The sequence below is a fragment of the Leptidea sinapis genome, chromosome 8 (assembly GCF_905404315.1).
Source record: "Leptidea sinapis chromosome 8, ilLepSina1.1, whole genome shotgun sequence".
In the NCBI taxonomy this organism is placed as follows: domain Eukaryota; kingdom Metazoa; phylum Arthropoda; class Insecta; order Lepidoptera; family Pieridae; genus Leptidea; species Leptidea sinapis.
The window spans coordinates 12,435,272-12,460,119 of NC_066272.1; the positions used below are offsets into that span (position 1 = coordinate 12,435,272).

General features: G+C 38.1%; 1 pseudogene; it reads right to left on the reverse strand.

Annotated features, from left to right (window-relative positions):
• The window catches only part of LOC126965583 (gamma-aminobutyric acid type B receptor subunit 1-like), a 78,801-nt pseudogene that overhangs the window by 24,998 nt on the left and 28,955 nt on the right, over positions 1-24,848 (reverse strand).

Consider the following 24,848-nt stretch of genomic DNA (forward strand, 5'->3'; position numbering starts at 1 on the left):
AAAAAAACTTTGCTCTCTGAAAACCTCCTTGTTCTATTGTTACGTCGTACGTCATAGCTTCGATTCATATTAAAGTCTCCGTGTCGAACTTCTACTGAGCTACGAGTGCCCTGTATCGAGCTGGAAGTTAAGGTGCTGGATACGAGTCAGGCAGAGGCGAGGAAATTTAAGGTTAGTGGTTTTATCTTTAGCCTGATTTTGCACAATGAGGTAGGGACTAAAAGAGTACTCACAATAATTCCTCGATTAAAATAATCAAATAAAGTCCTCTTAAATATATATTTATATCGAATTACCAGCGCCATTGGTTTACACAAAATTTTTTGCTCCGATCGAATTTAGCTCGAACGTCGTGCTGTATAAAACATCCAAATAGTCATTATCGGTAGATTTTTTTTTTTTAGAAAATACGTGACGAAACGAGCAGGACGTTGAGGTGATTGATACGCCCTGCCCATTACAATGCAGTGCCGCTCAGGATTCTTGAAAAGCCCAAAAATTTTGAGCGGCACTACAGTTGTGCTCGTCACCTTGAGACATAAGATGTTAAGTCTCATTTGCCCAGTAATTTCACTAGCTATAGCGTCCTTCAGACTCAAACACAATAATGTTTACACTTTACTGCCTGACGGCAGAAATAGGCGCCGTTGTGGTAGGTACCCATAATGTAGCCGGCATCCTGTGCAAAGGAGCCTCCCACTGGTATATATATAGATATAGATTTTCAAACAACTTATTCGCTTGGTTATTTTTAAGAAATAATTGAGGTACTTTCGTACTAGTCATCATAGCAGTTCGAATATCTTACTCCTTAATACACAAATGTGTTGCTATACCAAAGAACCACATTAATATTAATTTAGAGTTAAGTACTATTCAGACTATCTCTTAAAGCTTTAAACTAGTTATAAATATGTATCTAAACCTAAATGTTAAGAAGGAAAATATAGGACTTAGATCGGACTTCTAATAAGACACTACTTCAAGTGCCATATAAATGTTTAAGATAAAATTCACATCAGTTTTGAGGTTATGTGAAAACTAACTTAACTTTTTTTCGTAGGACTTTTAGTTTCATCGGGAATTGAGATAAACCATTTTTATCCTTAACCGCCCCCCACTTTCACTTCCCGACCTCAGATCGCCCGTAATTTATTTTTATTTTAATTACAAAAATATAACTCTTGGATCAGGCTAATCTAATGAGAAACTTCTTGAAGAGCCATCCATCATATGGCCTGTCAACGTAAAAAGCTTTCTAAGCTGATTATCTTTTTACCAAAGCTTACGAAACTTTCAATTTAATCAAACGTAAGGTGTGCTTCGTTTATTGCAAAAAAATCCGAGACTCATTCGTAGGGAGACACTACCAAATTAAGATTTTTTTTTAAATTTCTGATGAAACATGAGATAACTTATCATTAAGTCTAAAGATATGGTAAATATTTACCGACTTTTTTATATTTCACGTATGCTACAGCGCCCCAGAAACCGGCATCCCACTTGTATAAATAATATGTCTAATTGCAATAATATAATAATTATACAATAATAATTAATGATAGATACACAAATAAAATTTGAAAAACATAACTTTATCAACGATGCGGGACTCGAACCCACGACCTCCGGCGTTCCGTGAAGGTGCTCTAGCCAACTGAGCCAAGCGTTCACATGAAGCCACAACCTGAGAGTTGAACAAAGCAAACAACATTTTATAACGATACGATAGAAGTGAGGGTTATCACCTTAAAAACATGGATTTCCCATACTATACAAGAGATTGTTAAATTTTTATATTTTAACTAGCTGACCCAGCAAATGTGCCGTATAAAGTAATAAAAATATTCAATAATTAAAATTTTTGGGGTATAAAAAATTGATGACGAACGTTTCTCAGACCTACCAACTATATCGTACAAAGTTTATCGTACTACAATAATCATTATATTCGATTACCATCTTGCAATTCTATTGCGTATCTGTGGATGGAATAAAATATTATTAAATTCGCGATACAAGAATAGGTGTAAATCGTAGACAGGTGAAAATTTGAAGTTGGGTGTATTTTTTTAAGCTGAATCATAAAAATAAAAAAAATGTCACAAAACAAAAATTTGGGTGGGTGACCTTTATCACTTGGAGTATGAAAAATAGATGATGGCCGATTCTCAGACCTACCCGATATTACGACACACACGACAGTGCTTCGGACGATTATACGTAGTGCGTGAATGTCAGTATGTTTGTTTATTGTTACTGCAATACGTATAATTTTTATTTTCATGCAAAAGCAGTAATGCATAAGCATTACTAGGCAAATGAGATCCTGTCTCAAGGTGACGAGCGCAGTTGTAGTGCCGCTCAGAATTTTTGGGTTTTTCAAGAATCCTGAGTGGACGTATCAATTACCATCAGCTGAAGGACCTGCTTGTCTCACCCTATTATCATAAAAAAAATCAGTTTTTAGTAGTTAGTTTCCCTTACCAAGCTATACAGCGTTGTGCTCGCTTTCACAATGCTCCAGCTCTGGTCTTATATGAACATCGTCATCGTGGTGCCGTGGTGCTTCCAGAGGAAATATCTCCACCCTTCTTTGTAGAGGATCTCGGATCTGCCAGGCCGTTAGTATTGCCACGTCCACTATCAGAAGACCTCCAACCATAGTGTACAGCTTCCAACCGTGCATGCGTTTCTGTACAAGAACCAATATGATTTAGAAGTTAACAAATTCCAGTCTGACTTGAATATTCCATACTCATAAAATAATTATAGTATTCTGTAATACTAGTACACTGAACTTTATTTTAAAAGAAAAGCAGTTTAACAGTACCGTAGAAGGGGTTGGTTATTTAAACGCACTTAATAAAATTGAAATAACTGTATTTTTCAGGTTCCACTAATAATTATAATAAGAACTGACTCAATACAATTTGGGCAGCGTCACCCCTTACTATTGTCTAGCTTATATAGAGCACGACGGTCTACCGTGATGATGCTGTAGTGCCAACTAACTTACTCGAACCAAGTTTACTAAAGATCTAACATTATATGCTATTATAGTTATTTCTAATCATAGTGATACTTATATTAAATAGTATTTAAATATTAACAGTAGTTAAAGGAGGAGGAGTTGGAGGGTTCGTAACTACTACGTAAGTCAGTACTGGCTAGGAGCCGATCTAATTCCTAGCCAACAGACATGTTTGAAGCGTTTAAATAAATGTAATTTTTAATTGGGTTATCTTATGGCAGTTCATGACGTTGGTAGCGCTTGTTAACACATCAAGCTGACATTACTCATAAATTATTATCAGTAACACAATTTTGTACACATTTTCTTAACCCAAAAAAGGCAAAAGACGTTATTAAATTACATACCAATTACTGTGTCAGTCAAACATTTGGACCTACCGGCATTCAAACCCAGCATTCTCTTGTATTCAAGATTAGATTACTAACTCCTGGGCGAACACAACATGAAATGTAACACAAAAAGACACTCTGCCTATCACAAGCACTTTAGGCCGTAAAACTAGGTTTGGTTTAACTACATAAAACTTGAAACATAAAAACGATAAAGATTTTCGTATTTTTCCTTCATTTGTAATGTGGGACGTGCTTCTCGTACAATTTTCATGGTTTTCCATCAATAGGAAGTACTCATTGGGTTTTGATTTACTTACTGAGGGGAAAAACAGAAGACTATTGCAGATTTTAACATCAAGGGTTTCTTAGAACAAGGATCTTGACAGACAGGAAGACAGATGACTAATATAGTGGCTTTCTTTGTATGCATTAAATTGAGTTTAAGTATATAAGATCTGTATTATTTATTTCAGAAAAGAAAGAACGAAAAAAGAAAGAGTTGCTTTTTTAACGTATTTGTAGTATAATAAAGTTGGATATAAAATAAAAATAAACCTATGATAGGGATAATAGGGACAAACAGCTATTTTACCAGTGGGAGGCTCCTTTGCACAGGATGCCGGTTACATTATGGGTACCACAACGGCGCCTATTTCTACTGTGAAGCAGTAAAGTGGAAGCATTACTTTGTTTTGGTCTGAAGGGCGCCATTGCTAGTAAAATTACTAGGCAAATGAGACTTGACAACTTATGTCTCAAGGTGACGAGCGCAGTTGTAGTGCCGCTCAGAATTTTTGGCGTTTTTCAAGAATCCTGTGCGGCACTGCATTGTAATGGGCAAGGCGTGTCAATTTCCATCAGCTGAACGTCCTGCTCGTCATGTCCCTTATTTTCATAAGAAAAGCAAAAACAAAAAGATATTTCTACTATATAAGATTCAAAAATGGTCCCAACTCAACATGTTTGCAGGTTTGAAAACCAGCACTGGTCTCCCGTTATGCCATTTGGTGACGTCACCCTAAATATTTAGATATCAATAAAGTAAAACTTTTTATTGGTAGCAAACGTAAAAAGTAACGTGGAATAAAAACTCAATCTTATAAACTTACATAATATTTTGTTAACTAATTTTAATTTAATTTCTTTAGTGTATCGATCTGATTTATAATATATTGATATAAGATTGGGAAATTAGTTTAAAATGTATGATTGTACTTGTATAGTCAGTAGCAGCAGGTAATTTCAATTCAATGTGTAAGCATCGATATATTAAAACCATAGATATAAGATTCCATACAAAATTATATTTAAAGTGACCGCGTCAACATGATAAACACCTGCTATTGTAAAATATACCTTACCGCCTCACCGTAGGGTTAAATTCATAAAATTAAAAAACAGCGCTCAATGAGACATGTTTTAAAATATAAAATACTAGATTTAGCTACTGCCCGCGACATCGTCTTCCTGGACAGTTTTAAGAAGCATTCAGTAGTTATATAAAGCCAATAATTATATAACGAGTTTTTTTCGATTCGGCTTTGTCTGTAGAACAAACAAGCATTCTTTAATAAAATATTCAATGTTATGTCATAAGTTTACGATTTTAATAAATTATATCATATAATAATAATAATAATATTGACACACTTTTTACACAAATTATCTTGCCCCAAGTTAAGCATATATAGCCTGTGTTATGGGTTACAAGACAATGATATATTTAATACAATATACTTACTTTAACATACATTTAAACATCCATGACTCGGAAACAAACATCCATATTCATCATATAAATGCTGGCACCTACCGGGATTCGAACCTAGAACTAGCTTAGTAGGTAGGATCGCTAACCACTCGGCTATACAGGTCGTCATAATATATTGTAAAGATTACAAATTAGTACCTACAAAACAATATTATGCGCTAGTTTATTATCAATAATATTATATTTATTATTTACCGATAGTAAAAATAAGAAATATTATAAAGTTTGATTTTTACCACGTGAGCGCTACATTTAATATATATATTAGATCATTTATACATCTTGACAGACTGTGACAGCTGTGAAATCGTCGAAAAAAGAGGTTGACAGTTTTATTTTTAGTAATGCACGCACACTAACAAAAGCGGCACATAAATCACGAGTGTAAGATTTAGCTTTCACGCAGACTGTAGTAATATATCTGACCTGTTTTCATCGGTTGTCTAACAGAAAGAGACTCGATGTAAATACCATATTACACAACTATACTAACTACTAACACAAGTATAGCCCACACGTTTATCTGAGACCATATTTCTCTTACTTAGTACATAAATGTTCGCATGTCCTAAATGTAAGCATCAGAAATAGAAGGTGTCTTCCTCTCGTATGCTGGGGCATTCATTATCGGGCGATGTTTCGTGTCGCGCTGTCATGTCGCCCCAAAAACATCGTCTAAAGGTTAACGCGATATTCCTGGCCACATCTACGCAGTCAACTACATCGCCTTCCGCGGGAATGTTGTCGCGACAAAACCCCGTCTGCGCCCGCTACACACCGCGGTGCTACGAATGGCTTGACTACGGCGGATATTCGCCGTAGCCCGCTAGTGAAACCCGAGCATTAACAGACGCTTTAAGGAAATGATAACAATAATTATTTCGTTTTTCCCCGCTCTTGTAATGAAATAATATCATAGCAGATCTTTCCCACCACAGTTTGACTTACACGTCAAAAACTTATCACATATAATTAATTATTAATAAAATTAAAAAATATCACGAATCGATATAAAAACTCTCCTATCTCTCAAGTTGGATTGAACATTTGGTAAAATTTGATTAAAAAGGTTTTTAATAAAACTTTTTTATTGAAAACTATTAACAATGTACCTTATGGAACAAATAAATAATTTTAATAATTCAATATAATTCGTTAAAAGCACTTTCCAGTAATTTTATATATCGCCACAGAAACGAGGCACGTAGTAGTAATAAAACTAGCAAGTTATGGCTTTCAACTCCTATCCGAACTGTTGTGCCTCGATTTTATCTCATTACAAACGAAAATTATTGTTTTCAGATAACATTGTATTAAAAACCCACCAATAGCAATGTCGACGAAATCGATTTCTAACAAAAGTGCTTGTTATAGAGAACATTAATAATACCCTTATTAAGGTATATATTTTTTTAAATACCGTTTATTATTATATATTTAATTATTACGAATATTATAGTATTTGGTGTGCTAAATGCTCTTCAACCCCCGGGGGAGACAACTGGCCTTTATATGAATTCTTTCTTCTTTGTTTGGTTCGTGTTTGGTGGTTAGATCACTGAGTCACTGATCAGGTTAGTTAGGTGGCGCGTCCGCGATTATAAAACGAGAATAAGAGGACAGCGGGGCGCTGCGCAAGCGTGTCAGCGCGTGATCTCACCCTCTCTCGTGGGTACAAGAGAGTGTGTAGGGCGAGCTAACGGGGTGCGGAATGAGAGATGAGGAAGCGGGAAGTGGAAAGGAGAACTTGACAACTGACGTTGACTCTAAAAGTTACATGATAGTTCTGAAATGAGCAAATGCAATATGGCGCAAACAATATACACTGTGATAAAAATCCTACAAAGCCGTCTAGACGCTTTGACTAGGGGATCTTACAGTCACACTACATTTTGTAACAAGATATAAACATTTTAGCAACAAATACTTTCCAAAAGATATTTTTTAGCATATATTTAAAGCTTAGTTTTACGCTCGTTCCAATATCTTCGGGGAAGTCGTTAAGTAAATTGGGATGGCGTTTTTTAATAGTTCTATCACCATGATAATTACTGTTTCTAGGTCGTCGACATACTATAAGCATTTAGACTCACATTCGCCTATTAAAGGGTCGTCAAAAATGTCCAAGTGTCGATGTATTTACGTATACATTAATTTATACAGATAACATTAAAACATTAATTCAAATTAACACCTTATTTCGTACTAGTAATATTCAAAATCTATTGTATACGCTCTACGATTATACGACTATAACATAAGACACAATGTATTTTGTTTCAGCAATCGCAATGTAATTATTTAGCAAAATAATTAAAAATGTCAAGTTAGTTACATGGTTTTGTTAATTTAAAGGCATTACTTGAATTACGATACATCATCCTTTTTAAGTTTGGATAATATGTTGTTAGTTGGACAGTTTTTCACTGAACACATTTTCACTGCGTGGCGTTGTATTCAAAGCGCGGTTGAAACACAACTGAACGAACTCTATGCCTAATAGACACGTAGGCACAGTTTTGCTTCAGTTATAGGTTTTAGTCGTAGGTTTGAGCGTTATTGTGAGTCTCTATGAGTTGTTTATTGTCCTAGCTATATAATATTTGCCCGTGGACATTATCCTAATGTTATGGCTGTGACTATACTCCCAAGTCCGACAATGTTTAGTTTTAACGATTAAAATTTACCAAAAGCATTTTACAAATTTAGTATAGAGTTTAGTTTTTTCTATCTACAAGTAGTTTTAAGCACCTAAATTGAAATGACTCTGATTAATCTAAAATTGTTTTAAAAGTTAATTCATTGCATGCGAGCGCATAATGGACTTCTCTAGGAAACTATATTATAAACATTTCAGCGTGCTCTTAGGTAGTTTATGACTTAAATGGTAGAACTTCCCTAATAACATTCTTCTCAGGTCTGAGGCAGTCTCTTTTGAATGGGTGGTAGATTTTGACGTTCAATAAGTGATTTTAAATCCTATTTTGAATAAAAATATTTGAATTTTGAATTTGAATTTGAAAAAATAAAACTCTAAGTTAGTTACATATTATATAATCTACAGTTTCTTAAGTTGTTATGGATATAGGAAAGTTATGCGTATACATTAAGGGTGATAACTCATTGATGAATAAATAAGGCTAATAAATCACAAGTTTAGTCGAGGGTTCAGTAGGAGTCATTTCTTGTAAGTAAGTAAGTAAGTAAGTATATCTTTATTTGGAACAAACACTACAAATACACGTGAAAATTTACATCAATCATTTAATCTCAAAAAATTACTTTAATATGACTTATCTAATTAAAACTGACATACATTAAAAACTAAAGTAAGGCTTAGTCTATATCAACATAATAAGGTGGTGTTTGCAGTGTTATGTCCCAAAAAGGTTTGCTACTCAGCATATTAGTTGGGTTTCACCCAACTCTGATTTTCAGTAGCTACCTAGCAGCAATAAGGCGGCCGTCGCGATTACAGCCACAAGTCCTTCCATTATTAAATACAATAATTATGTAATAAATAATAAATAAATAAATGATAGTACTCAAAACATAAGGTAAAAAATAATATTATAGTAGACGGCTAGGTCGTAACAGTTATTAATTATTGTATGGAGGCCGCGTTTAACCCCTAAGTTTAACGGCCAGGCCAAAGGCATGTGCGGTGCGAAAGGCCAAGTGGTGCGAGGAGAGACCATCCGCGCGGCACAGTTTGAGAGCCACGAGCAGTCACAACTTAAACTTACTTACTCTTTGGGCGAGAGCGATGTCTTTATCAAAGTTATCGCGATATTGCTCATAAACTAATAGTTTCTTAGTTCAAAACGTAATATTTGGAAAAACTTGTGGAGTAAATGATTTGAACAGGATTCGGGGGATGGAAAATTCCACAAGAAGTACTAGAAATTCAGATAATATTCAACCAGAAAAAATATGAAAGTTTCACAGTTTATTTTATTCGCGGCGAAAACAACTAAACTTGTTAGTTTCTGTACTGTTCGCCGCGTCTCCCGCTTGACGCCGTGGCTTGCACCGTACTGATTAATTCATATTTTGTGTCAGTCGCCCGCATGGTTCGCTCGGTAAATTTCGCCGGCCGTTTTGTCATTCGCCGTAGCGCGTGGCTTGATCTGTACATTTCGATACATTTATTCTAGTCGCTAGATGCAAATATTCACTATAGCGACTGTCCCGTGGTCAGGCCGTAAGCTATGTCAGTGAGACTAATGGTGAATATTGCACAACGACGAAACTCAGGGGCATTAATTAACACTAAAGATATCAATTAACAACATTTGAACAAAGATATAAACTTATAAGTCTGTTAAAACAAATACTTCCATTTAAATATTACCTAAGACAATATATTTAAGGTACTACTGCGTATAAGCATAATTACATTGTATGCTTAAAAGGTCAAAACAAAACAAGACCACAGTATAAAGAGAATAATGTAATTAACGTATCTAACAGTAAACCACAAACAATGTTTTGTGTTTTAATGAAGGTATTAAGTTTTAATGAACGTAACCTAAACGCAAGAGACAAACGATGAGCAAAAGTAATTAGTTTAATTAATTTTTCTAAGTTTTTTTCACTTATTCTTTGCTGTGATAATATCTTTCACTTAAATAATCATAGTCGTACCTATTATCAGCTGCTTCTCGAGTAAGTTGAAATATGTTGTTTTAAAATATTCTTGTTTAGTTTTGTTTGGAACTGGGTTATCGAGCTTTGCATGGTGTAAATACCCTGGAAATGCGTTTTCCCAGCTAGGTTTTTTATCCTCTGAAATCCCTCTTGTGACACTATGTATTATATTATGTGGGCTTTATATATTGTACTTGGTTCAGGATCTTATTTTAAACTTTTAGAGCGTCCGAATAGCCTGACCATTATTTTTCTTGCTGCTTGTGGTGGCAGAAGTTTTTATATTATATTATAATCTATATGTGTGTTTATGTGTGTAATTTTTAGTTACCTAGCAGTTCAAAACTTACAAAACTGTTCTCAATCACTCCATTCATATGACATTGACTGATAAAATTAAACGAATAAAAAAATTTAATGCTGCGAATACAATATTCAAAATAGTTCAACCTCCTTGCTGATATTATTTATGCTAAATAAACACACTGTTCAAGTTGATTTGATATGTGGTTTTGATTGGATTCCAATAGATGGCGCTATAAATATAAAAGCAATTATTTTACCTTGCGCTATTAATGTTTATTTTGATAATCGTATTATTTGTCAATCATTTGTAGTAGTCAGTTCAAAATATACAATGAATATCAGTTCGGTTTTATTTTAACAGTGTAGTAGTGAAGTGTCTTCGTGAAAGTTAAGGTTCCCTGGTGCTGGGTACAACATTGGTCCTTCGAGCCGGATTTAGGCCAAGACTCTGTTGTTGGAGCACCACGCAGTGTGTTGGTTAGGTGGTGATAGTGAAGTGAAAGTAGTATAGGGAGTGGTATAGTGAAGTGGCAAATATATTGGATTGCTTTTGGATGGGTATGATGCACGCTTGCTTTTGTGGACTTTGTTATTGGTTGAACTTTGTACTTTTGAGTCAGTTAATATGAAAGACTAATTTTTCGTAAATATTGGAACAAAAATTTTAAGATCTTTTCTTTATGAATTTTGTGCTTTTCAAACTTCAATAAATTTTGAATAATTTGAACACTGAAATTTTACGTTACAAAATAAAATCTTTGGACTTAGAAAATTAATGCAAATTTGGGACACAGTGCAACCAGTGTTTCCATTAACTTAGAATATTTTTGATCAAATGTGGATCAAGTGATTTTGTAGTATACATTAACATAGAACATTTTCATAAAAATTTAGCTTTCTTTTGGACTATATATATTTTGGGGTTAAAGTGTTGATATTATAAATAACAATGAAAACTTTGTGTGTCCTGCAAGGGAACAACTTGTCGACTATTTCGAAAACATTAATCAATTTTAAGAAGACACCAAAAGCAAGATTAAATGCCAACTTGTGAAAATTAGACTTGAGAGCTTGGAAAAATATTGGGAAACGTTTCGAGAAACACATAATGAAATTCTTAAGGTTGCAACGTTAGAACAACGGAGAAGGCATGAATATTTCGATGATGATTTTTTTTCTAAAGGCGAAGAAGAGTATATTATAGCTAAATGTGAGTTAACTGACGTGTTAGACAAAATGCAACCACAGCATGCTGTACAAAAGTCCCAAAATCCAAACAGTGGAAAGAGCACTCAAGAAGTGAAGTTGCCCAAAATAAGCATTCCATAATTTAATGGAAATTATAATGAATGGAATACATACCAAGATTTGTATATGTCGCTTATACATTCCAACACATCACTTAGTGACATACAGAAAATGCATTATTTAAAAACGAGCTTATCCGGGGAAGCTGAACTACTTCTAAAGCACATATCCATAACAGATAAAAATTATGAAGTCGCATGGGACACTCTGAAAGAAAGATACAACAATAGAAGAGTTATTGTCAATACCATATTCAATAGATTACTATCACAAAGAAAACTTATCAATGCAAGTGCCAAAGGAATTAAAGATTTGATGGATACCACAACTCAATGTCTCAACAACCTAAAAAACAATAATGTTAATATAGATAATTGGGATCCAATAATGATACATATTATTAAGAATAAATTAGATGCAGACTCACACAAGTAATGGAAAGAAGAGTTGAAAAACCTACCCGTACAAGAACTTCCAACATGGAAGAAGTTTCAAGACTTCCTTGGAGGAAAATTCAGAGTATTAGAGATGATACAACCAAAACAGTCTAAGGAAAGGCCTAATATAAGAACAAAAACTTTTCACACCTCTGCACCAAAAACAAGTTCATCAGAAACTTCTTGCGCTTACTGCAAGGGGAATCATATTATTTACAAATGCGATGAGTTTATACGATTAGACCCAACTACGAGATCGGAGTTTGTGGGGAAAGAGGGATTATGCTTTAATTGCTTATGGCCAGGACACAGCGTTAGCCACTGCAGAAGAAATACTACCTGCCATAAGTGTCGAAGGAAACACAACACATTGCTACTCACAAAAAAGCCAAAGAATACAGACCAAACCGATACTGTAAAAAAGGAAACGAAAGAGAACACAACTAGTACTCCGAACATTTTATCCCATGTATCTACACAGAGCAATGTAACATTCAAATTCAAATTTAAATTCAAATATTTTTATTCAAAATAGGATTTATAATCACTTCTTGAACGTCAAAATCTACCACCCATTCAAAAGAGACTGCCTCAGACTTGAGAAGAATGGGCGCAAGAAACTCAGCGGGCTTTTTTTTTATATATAAAATATGGATTACAATGTAATATTGTACAATAAACATTAATAATTAAAGAGCCTGAGGGTGTTCGCTTTAATCCCAGTCCGTGGTGTCATTAAGAAAAACGTTTATGCTATAATAACCTTTCCCACACAAACGTTTTTTAACAACTCACTCTCTTTACTAACTCGACCCAACCGAGTAGTAGGCATAACAAGTTTATGTTTGTTCCTCGTGTTAACATTATGAATGTCACAGTTACTAGAAAATTCCTCAATGTGCTTATGAACATACAAAACATTATCAAAAATGTATTGAGAAGCAACAGTCAAAATGTTTATTTCTTTAAATTTTTCTCTTAATGATTCTTTAGGACCTAGGTTATAAATCGCGTGAATAGCCCTCTTCTGCAGCACAAAGATAGTATTAATATCGGCCGCACTGCCCCATAACAATATACCATAGGACATAATACTATGAAAATAACTAAAGTATACTAATCACGCCGTATCTATGTCAGTTAACCGTCTGATTTTCTTAATCGCATATGCTGCAGAACTAAGCCTATTCGCCAATCCTTCAATATGGGGGCCCCACTGCAATTTGGAATCAAGAGTAATGCCAAGAAATATAGCAGATTCCACTGGTTTTACCACCTCTCCATTTAATAAAATATTCGCATCTACATTTTTGACATTTGGTGCGGTGAATTTAATATATTTGGTTTTATGATTATTTAACGATAAGTAATTGGCGCTAAACCAGTACACGATGTCAGATAGAGCATTGTTTACTTCGTCATATAAAACTTGGCTTCGTTTCACTTTGAATATAAGTGAAGTGTCATCCGCAAACAATACCACCTTGTGTTTTTTTTCTACAAGGTTAGGTAGATCATTTATATAAATTAGGAAGAGGAAGGGTCCAAGAATAGACCCTTGTGGTACCCCCATACCGAGAGGAGTCCCAGGAGATCTCCTGCCATTCACCTCGACCCTCTGAATCCTATTATTTAAATATGAGATCAGAAGATCGAGTGCAGATCCTCTTATACCATAGTGGCATAGCTTCCTGACCAGCGTTGAATGCTGAACACAATCAAAAGCCTTAGATAAATCACAGAAGATACCAAGTGCATTCTGTGATTCCTCCCAGGCCTCAAAAATATTCCTGATGAGTTCAACACCTGCATCCGTAGTCGAGCGTCCCCTAGTAAAGCCAAATTGTTTTATATGAAGTAATATAACTTATAGGCGTTAAAGTGAGTAAGCATTTGGCTTAAAATAATTTTTTCAAAAATTTTACTAAGGGTCGGCAACACCGAAACAGGGCGATAGTTATTCGGGTCAGAAGTGAGTCCCGATTTAAATATTGGTGTAATTTTACTATACTTCAGAAGGTCAGGAAACACGCCATGTTCAATATAGCTATTAAAAACTAGTGCTATATATGGTGCTATGACGTCAATAACAGAACTTATTATTTTTACAGATATGCCCCATATATCAGCAGTTTTTTTCATTTCTAAGGTTCTGAAAGTTTTAATTATTTCTGCTGGGCTAACAACACTGAATTTGAAATTTTGTTTACATTCCTTAACATTTTCCAAAAGAAGTGACTCGGCAACACTGGTGGAGGAGACAAGGGTGCTTGAGATGGAAACTGGAATGTCAGAAAAAAAATTCTCAAAAGCAGAAGCTACTTCCTGCTCAGAGTGGATTTTTGTATTGTTTATTATTAGATTATATTCAAACTTGCAGTTTTTCGCTCTTCCAGATTCCCAGTTAATAACTTTCCAAGTCATTTTTATTTTATTTGAAGCATTTTTAATTATTTCTCTAATATGCATTGACTTAGTAATAGAAAATACTTTCTTAAATAATTTTGAATAATTTTTCACATATACAAGGAAAGATGCATCATGATTACATGATGATCTCTCACTATATAGCTCATATAACCGTTGTCTGCTCCTATGAGTACCAGCTGTTGCCCAGTTGTTAAATGACAAGAGACCACCCGAGTTGATTGTCTTTGAAGTAAATATAGAAGCAAACTCTGTTTTAATTATTTTAAATAACTTACCATACATCTCATTTGGAGTACTGTTATAATTCAAATACAAGTTTAAGAGTTTTTCTAAAACATTGCCTCTATATTTCTCCATTCGCCTATTGTTTACCGGAACAAACATAAACTTTTTAGTTGAAGTACATTTGTTCCCAGCAATATTAAAAGCGGCTAATTGACCAAAGTGGTCTGAGCTCAGTTTACTAATTATTGATTGAGAAATAGCTTTATAATTAGTAAAAATATTATCAATACAGCTTTTAGAGGTGCTGGTTACTCTAGTAGGTTCTAAGAAAATATTTGATAAATTATATGATTTAAACAAAGATTTGAATCTAATACTTGTGGTGGATTTTTCTAATAAGTTAATATTAAAGTCACCACAAATCATAATATATTTCTTAGATTCTGATAATTTTGATAGAACCTCCTCCAATACACTCTAAAATAACTCATATAATGCATCGGGGGGTCTGTATATACTTACAACAATGGCACACTCAAGCTCTGCACAGGCTATTTCAATGGTACGTTCAACAGAGAGGCCCACAATATCTTTACGGTCTTTGAATTTAAATGATTTACTTATAAGTATAAGAGAGCCGCCACGTGTTGCCTTTTCTCTGCTAAACACACTTGCCACCCGATGACCACTGGAGTTAAAAATGAGCTCATATTTTCTAAGCCAGTGTTCAGTAAGACATAAGATATCAATATTTTCATGGTTCATTAGTAACTCCAGTTCCAGTTATTTACCTAACAATCCTTGCATATTTTGGTGCATCAGGTTTATAACTTTACAATTATTATGTTTACTATTACTTGTACATTGTGTATTTATATTGCTAGAGGAGTCCCCTATTGTCTTATTGACTAGTTTAAATAATTTGGAACATATTCCAAACCAGAAACTAAACTATAAGACTGCTCAATAGAAACAGTGTTAAATCATCATCATCATCATTGTTAGCTACAGCCTTAGTTAACATTCATACAAGCAGAGGAGAACAAACAGTCAGAGCTCTTATAGATCCATGTTCTCAAGAATCGTTTATATCAGAGTCAACAGCCCAACGATTGCAATTGAGAAAGAGAGAAGTGGAAGGACAAGTCACTGGAGTTGGTAAAATGTCTACTTCTATTAAGCATGCGGTGGAGCTAGAAATCACATCAAGATTTAACCATGAATTTAGATTGAGATGTACCGCATTTGTTATAAAACAAGTGACTGAAATAATGTCAGCTACGAAAATAAATAATCAAAAATGGGTTCATTTAACGGGACTACGTCTTGCAGATCCAAATTACAACACTCCAGGGCCCATTGATGTATTCTGTGGAGTCAATGTATATACTGAGATTTTGATGAACAGCATTATTAAAGATAAATCAGGAGTACTGAGTGCGGTCGCTCAAGAAACACAACTTGGGTGGATAATTTCTGGAGGAGCAAAATCGGAAAGTTCTATGAGCCGTGGAATCGTCAGCTTGCACTTAAATGTGAATTTAGAACACATGCTGCAACGATTCTGGGAATCAGAGATTTTGGAGACTAGCAAAGATGCCCTTACTCCACTTGAAGTAAGAGCTGAGGAGATTTATGAGAAAACGTTAGCTAGACAAGAAGATGGAAGATACATTGTTAGTTTACCATTTTGTACGGACAACCCAAGTTTACCAAAAGATTCCAGAGCAATTGCACTGAAGAGATTCAAGAGCTTAGAGAAGAGATTAAACAGCAATAAGTCGCTTAGAGAAGAATATAACAAGGTTTTTGAAGAGTATTTAACATTAAATCATATGGAACCTGTAACAACAGAACAGATAAAAAATAAATCAGTCTACCTTCCTCATCACCCAGTGATAAGAGAAGATAAAGAAACGAGTAAAGTTAGGATGGTGTTTGATGCTTCTTGTCGAGGGAGTAATTTAATTTCCCTAAATGAAGAATTATTGATCGGGCCTTTGCTACAAGAGGAATTAAGAAATATAATCATGCGATGGAGAACACACAAAATATGCTTTGTGGCAGACATTGTAAAAATGTATCGCCAAATACGGATACGGCCTGAGGACAGAGACTTTCTGCGTATATTATATAGATTTAACCCAGAAGATGAAGTGCAAGATTATAGATTACTAACCGTGACGTTCGGTACAGCTTGTGCGCCATATCTAGCAATGAAGACCTTAAAACAAGTTGCAAAAGATGAATCGCAAGATGGCAGATTTCCCCATGCTAAGAAAATTGTGTTAAATGATTTTTACATGGATGATATTTTATCGGGGAGTAATGACGTTGAAACAGCAATAGAAATGCAGAAACAACTCACAAAATTACTAACATTAGGAGGTTTTGAGTTACAGAAATGGTCTTCGAATAGTGAAAGATTTCTGGAAACACTCGAGCCAGAAAAAAGAGCTAAGTTGCAAGAAGTAGATATGAATAGGAAAGCAAGTATAAAAACACTAGGAATAATTAAAATTTAGTAATAAATTCATGAATATAACTTAAAAATAGCACAAAAGAATTTTTTCACTGATATTTTTACAAAAAGAAATAGTATTGAGTCATATAGCTTCTCTGTTTTATCCTATGGGTTGGCTCGCACCTGCAATTATTACAGCAAAAATATTTATGCAAAAGCTATGGCTAAGAAAGTTAGACTGGGATGAAGAACTGCCAGATGATATTAAAAAATGAATGGATCACTTATCAAAATAACTTACCTTATCTCTCTGATATTAGAATTCCTAGAGGATATGGTTACTTTAACAACTGTTCAGTTGAACTACATGGATTTTCAGACGCATCCTTGGCTGGGTATGCTGCAGTTGTATACCTAAGAATTTTAAGTTCAGATGGTATACCGAAAAAGTTCTCACTAATAACTGCGAAGACTAAAGTTGCTCCTGTCAAAGCCCTAACACTACCACGATTGGAATTATGTGGAGCCGCATTGCTAGCAAAATTACTAAAGCATGTTATGAAGACTCTTCGAATTGAGTTAAATAGAACATATGCTTGGACTGATTCTAAAATAGTACTTGCATGGATTCAAGGTGACCCAAACAAATGGTCTCCTTTTGTGAAAAATAGAGTGATTCAAATACGTAATGAACTCGATACCCACTGGTCATATGTCAACACAAAGGATAATCCCGCCGATCCAGCATCTAGAGGCATATGCCCAAGTAAATTGAAGGCTTGTGATTTGTGGTGGCAAGGACCACAGTTTTTAAAAGGCAATTGTGTGCCACTGTCTACAGAAGTCATGCCTGAAACAGAAGAAGAAAAACGTATTTCAGCAAAATGTGCAGTGACTAATGTAACTACAAATGAAATGGAATCAAAACTTACCTTGCTGAAGAAATTTTCGTCCTTAGAGAAACTGGTAAATGTAGTCGCATACTGTCGAAGATGGAAGAACCTTAAAGGAAAAGAAAAATTACCTAATCATATCACATGTATAGAAAGGGAAGAAGCAATTTCCATATGTTTAAAGATGGCGCAGGAGATAGAATTCCCTGATGACATACTTCACCTGAAGAAAGGAAAGGCTATTAATGCGACCAGTAGATTTTTACCATTAAACCTTTACCTTGATGATAATGGAGTAGTACGAGTAGGAGGTAGATTGAAGCAGGCAATTCTAAAATTTAATAGAAAACATCCCATTATACTTACAAAAGATAATGTCCTCTTACCCCTGTTACTGCGCGAAGCTCATTTTAAAACTTTACACGGTGGTCCCCAATTGAAGACCACTTACCTACGAAGTAAATATTGGATCATTAAAGGAGGACAAAGTATTAAAAGATACTACAGACAATGTAAATTGTGTGCTAGATACAATGCTACATCCGGTACACAAATGATGGGAGATTTACCAGATGTCCGAGTGAATCCATCGCGTCCTTTTTCAGAATAAGTAAAGGTCGAGGAGCGAAAACATACAAATCATACATCTGCCTTTTCATCTGTATGGCAACTAAAGCCATTCATTTGGAACTGGTTAGCGACATGACTACGGACGCCTTTATTGCTTCATTCAAAAGATTTGTTTCGAGACAAGGTCATTGCAAGGAACTGTGGAGCGATCATGGTACAACTTTTGTAGGTTCAGAGAAAGCACTATTGGAAATGTGGAGACAAGGAAGAAATGAACTTCCCACAGAATTTCAAAAAAATTTAGATAGCAGAGGAACGAGATGGAAATACATACCTCCAGGAGCTCCTAACTTCGGTGGTTTATGGGAAGCCGGTGTGAAATCCACAAAATATCACTTAAAACGTATTTTAAAAAATATAACACTAACATTTGAAAATTATACACCGTTCTTACCCAAATTGAAGCTTGTTTAAACTCCCGCCCATTATCTAGGCCCACCGGTTAACATTCAACCACCGACGAAAACAGTGATCGACTGGCAACGGCTGGAAAAGGATCTCGAGTCTATCAAGTCCGACGATCTTGACCTTATACCGGACGTCATCGACAGTGCTATCTCTCATGTGACGTCACATATACACAATAGGATCAAGGCCTGCTCCAGGCAGGTTCCGACAATGCAACCGCATCGCCTAAACCTGCCTCCAGAGGTCAGGAACTTACTCACACAGAAGCACAGAGCCACTAGACTTTACGACAGGTATCCGTCGGTCGAGAATAGGCGCCACCTCCGCTACTTACAGCGGGTGGTACGGGAACGTATCGCGGAACTCCGCGGCGAACGTTGGGACCGCTTGCTCGGCAAACTTAAGCCATCACATGTGACTTTCTGGAAGCTGCCTCGCGCGTTGAAACAGGAGCCGCCCACTGTCATGCCTCCTTTGGACAGACCGGGACTGCAGCCGGCGCTCGATGACGATGAGAAGGCTGAATGCCTCGCCGATAGTCTCGAGAGTCAGTGCTCTCCAAATGCAGCAGCCGACCCGACACACGTTGACGAAGTTGATCGTGAAGTTGAACGTCGCTCCGCTCTGAGCCCTTCAGGCGATGTAATAAAACCCACCTCTTACGAAGAGGTGAAGCTAATCATTAAGGAGCTTCACTCCAAGAAGGCCCCGGGGCCCGACACTATAAACAATAGGGTTCTTAAAATCCTACCCTCGACTCTTATTACTTTATTGGTTACCATTTTTAATATTCTATTGTCTAATAGCGCGTTCCCCGAACAATGGAAAGATTCTATTGTTATCGGTATCCCAAAACCCAATAAACCTAAAGCTAATCCGAGTAGCTATAGGCCTATTAGCTTAATTAACTCGATCGGGAAACTTTACGAAAGATTAATTCTCGCGCGTCTTAATCATTACATCGCGGAGCTCAACCTGATACCCGACATACAGTTCGGATTCAGAACCGCTCACTCGTGTCCCCAGCAGGCTCACCGACTCACCGAGTACATTCTCGTACGGCGTCAACTTCACGCTACCACGGCAGCCGTGTTTTTCGATGTCGCGAAGGCATTCGACAAGGTATGGCACAACGGCTTAGTATTCAAGCTGTATCAACTGGGAGTGCCAGACAGGCTCGTGCGCATCATACGAGCCTACCTTACTAATCGCTCCTTCCGATATCGAGTAGAGGGCACCCTATCCTCACCCAGAACCATCAGGTCTGGCGTGCCACAGGGTTCAGTCCTCTCTCCCACTCTTTTCTCGCTCTTCACGAGCGACATTCCCAAGTTTCCGAGTGTCCAGCTCACTCAGTACGCTGACGATACGGCACTCTACTTTGAACCGCTCAACCTTGAGCAGGAACATTAAAGTACTTCAAGCCGCCGTCGATGAACTAGGCAACTGGTTCAGAAAATGGCGGATTGAAGTGAATCCCACCAAGAGTGCAGCGGTACTCTTCGGTAACGCGAATAGCATCCGCGCTAAAAAACGACCGACCGACGTCATTAAATTGTATGAAACACCCATACCGTGGGTGAAGGATTACAAATACTTAGGAGTCACGTTCAACAGCAATATGAACTTCAAGAAACATATTGATACGGTATGCAATAGAGCCCGATTTGTCCTCAGTCGCCTTTATCCACTTGTGTGTGGGCGAAGCAAACTCCCGCTCAAACACAAAGTGACGCTGTACAAAACCATCGTACGGCCCATACTGTCATACGCAAGCGTCGTTTTCGCGCACACCCGACCGAGCTACTTACGTCGTTTGCAAGTAGTTCAAAATAAATTCACGCGCATGGCAACCGGAGCCCCGTGGTTCATCCGAAACGTTGACCTTCACCGCGACCGAGAGCTTCCGACGATAGCTCAACACTTTAAAGAGATCTCGCGACGCTTCTTTGACAAGACGCCTAACCATCCCAACATCTTGGTTAGGAAGGCACGCGGGTACACCCCCCTTCACCATAGTCTCAACCCAATAAGACGTCCCAGACACGTAACGGTAGACCCGGATGACGACATCACCATCGCGAACGCGACACCCACACAAACACCGACACAGACACGCACACACCGCCTTCGCAGGCGTAGGCGCGGTCAACCACCGCAAACCACTGGCACTCGTCACTCTGACGATGGCCAGCGGCCCGCACCCTAGATACACCACACATTGTTTTGATACCCGACGAGACGTTAGTCCTCGTCCTGTAATCGTTTCACTACACTCACTAACACACGGACTGACATACACCACTTACACAACCACAAACACACTCCACAAACAGACACAAACACAAACATACATGCACACTAACATTTACACTACTTACACACATACAAACATACATACAAACAATCATAAACACATACACACACACTTACATACATTACACTAAACATCACCACACTCGCCGGCGAGTGTATTCTTCTCATCTTTTCATCTTCATTTTCATTTTCATTCTCTCTCCTTCCCACAAGCACACAGCCGGTCTGAGGTTCGAGTCTCCTTAGGAGACGCCCCGCGACTGTTGTTGCGTAGCCTTTGCGGCCTCCACGGCCCACGTCCAACTTCGCTGTGAAGGCCAGGGCTGCTTGTTAGCAGTCGGTATGGGGCGTCCGCTTACGCGGACACTCGAGTCCGACATATTACGCCCCGTTCCGGGGCGTAAATACGGAACAGTATTTCCTCCTCTCAAAAAAAAAAAAACAAAAACCCGCCCATTAACAGCTTTAGGCGAAGATCTAGATTATTTGGCACAGAGGAGGTTTTAGTCGGTATGGGGCGTCCGCTTACGCGGACACTCGAGTCCGACATATTACGCCCCGTTCCGGGGCGTAAATACGTAACAGTATTTCCTCCTCTCAAAAAAAAAAAAAAACCCGCCCATTAACAGCTTTAGGCGAAGATCTAGATTATTTGACACCTGCTCATTTTCTTATTGGAGAGCCAACGGTTACGATACCAGACAGCAGTTACGAGAAGGTTGCAATCTCTCATTTGAATCGGTGGCAGTACTTACAGAAAATGTTAAGAGATTTTTTGGACCCATTGGCAATCAGAATACTTATCCCGTCTTCAACAACGTCCAAAGTGGTTGAAACCTAAATTTGAGATAGGCCTCGGACAGCTGGTGCTGATTAAAGATTCAAGATTGTCGCCTGGAGATTGGCAATTGGAACGTATTGAGAAAATGTATCCAGGGAAAGACGGTCTCACTCGAGTTTACGATGTCCGTACCAGCACTGGAATAAAGCAGCGTGCACTCTCAAAATTGTGTCACTTGCCAGATTAAAACAAGAACAAGACTGTCCTTGGCGGTCGAAGATGTTCAAGTTGATTAGATATGTGGTTTTGATTGGATTCCAATAGATGGCGCTATAAATATAGAAGAAATTATTTTACCTGGCGCTATTAATGTTTATTTAGATAATCGTATTATTTGTCAATCATTTGTAGTAGTCAGCAATATTCCACACTCCGCCTTTGATACGCCCCGACGGCAGTACAGCTTTCGAGGACAGGGATAAAGCGGAGTGTTTTGCTGAAAGCATTGCTTCACAATGCTCACCCAGCACTTCTTCTTTTGAACCCCTCCACGTAGCGTCGGTGGAGAATGAGGTCAGCCGTCTGAACTCAATGCCTCTCACCGATGATCCCATTCCAACTACTGTAGAGGAGGTTAAATCCATCATCCGTGGATTAAAACCTCGCAAAGCTCCAGGACCCGACGGTATTTCCAACCTGGCGCTCAAACACTTCCCCGAGCAGGTGATCTTCTTTCTTGTCCTCCTCTACAACGCCTGCCTCGACCACTGCTTCTTTCCAACCGCTTGGAAAGAGGCCATAGTTATAGGGATCCCTAAACCAGGAAAACCCCTCAATATCCCCTCCAACCATCGCCCCATCAGCCTCCTCAAGGCTATGGGGAAAGTCTTTGAACGGGTTATTCTGTTCCGTATGAGAAAGCATCTCTTTCCAACGGACGGCCCTCCCTTAATAATAAATCAACAATTCGGCTTTCGTGCTAAACACTCTTGTCCTCAGCAAGTCCACCGCATTGTAGAGTACATCTACAGCGGGTTCTATCCCAAACGTAAGAAGACAATCGCTGTCTTCTTCGACGTCGCCAAGGCTTTTGACAAAGTCTGGCACGAAGGCCTAATATATAAACTCCACGCTCTAGGCCTCCCATCCCGATTAGTCCGCATAGTAGCTTCTTATCTTCACAAACATACCTTTCGTTTCAGACACGAAGGTGTCCTCTCCTCCCCTCGCCTGCTCACGGCTGGGGTACCACAGGGCTCAGTGCTCTCACCACTTCTATACATATCGTATACCAACGATATTCCCATCCCTAGAAATGGAGTCCAACTCTCTCTTTTCGCTGACGATACCGCTCTCTACGTCCAGTCCCAACAGATATCTTCAGTCCTCTCCAGGCTCCAACGCTCAGTTAATGAGCTAGGTGACTGGTTTAGGAAATGGCGTATTGAGGTCAACCCGGATAAAAGCTCCGCAGTCCGTTTTGATTTTAAGCGCAGACGCTTCTGCCGGGATCGACCCATTCATCTATTAGGCTCCCCTATCCCCTTCAGGTCCACAACCAAGTACTTGGGTGTGACCCTCGACTCCCAACTCACCTTCAGGCCTCACGTCAAGAAGGTGACCGGAACCGCCCGCTTCTATCTGTACCGCCTAAACAGTATGTTAGGTAGGCACAGTAAAATGTCTTTTAGGAACAAGCGAACACTCTTCAAGGTTTGCATTCGACCGGTTATGACTTATGCCGCTCCAGTTTTCGCTCATGCGAAACCCAATATTATAGACAAACTCCAAACAGTTCAATCCATTTTCTGCAGGCTGTCAATGCCCACTGGTGTGTTAGAAACGCAGACCTTCACCGGGACTTAGAGCCACCCACCATCCAACAGCACCTTAAGTGCTTGTCTGAAACTTTCTTTAAGTCCTCAGACAATCACCCAAATCCCCTGATTAAGGAGGCAGCGGATTATACCGCCTCCCCTCCTTCACGTTATCAAGTCAGGAGGCCCAGACACGCCCTCTCCGATCCCCCTAACAATCTCTCGTCTGACCTGGAACGCCTTTTGGCATCCGGGGACAATCAGACGCATTTAGATTCACCTCTATTTTGTGATCATCCTTCTGATGTGACTAGTCCCAATTAGATAGCACCCTCTGTGCAATATCCCAGCGGAAACTCCATAGGGAGTGCCGCTTGCGCCTCTCTCTCCCCATGAGAAGGTCGCCTTCGATGTAGGCTTAGAGGGCACCTGCCCAAAGCCAACTGCAGGTGGTGTTTAGTGGGTAGGCACCTAGGTTTTCACTTGAGTCCCACATAACCAACGCAGACTTAGGCTGCGTTGGTATGCATGAGCATTCACCACCTCCCTCCCATCGTTATCCCGGAGGGTAGCCCATTCCCTTGCTTGGGTGCAAAAAAAAAATGTAGTAGTCAGTTCAAAAACAAATATACAGTGAATATCAGTTCGGTTTTATTTTAACAGTGTAGTAGTGAAGTGTCTTCGTGAAAGTTAAGGTTCCCTGGTGCTGGGTACAACACACACAATTCACCGATAATTCCACCTTCACACGACTTGCCAATAATTAGGATATACCCACCAACTGCGTTCCTCCACAGTGCGGTTTTTAAGGAACGTTCTTCCATGTTCTGCAAAGCTGTGAAATGAGCTTCCTTATGCGGTGTTTCCGGGATGAAACTATATGAGAACCTTCAAAAAAATGCGCGTATACCTTCAATAAATGCCGGTCACGCCTCTGTGATTCCTTTGGTGTTGCAAGAGGATGTGGGCAGCGGTGATCACTCACCTTTTGACCCGTTCGCTCGTTTGTCCTCCTTTTCCATAAAAAATATACTTAGTCTAAC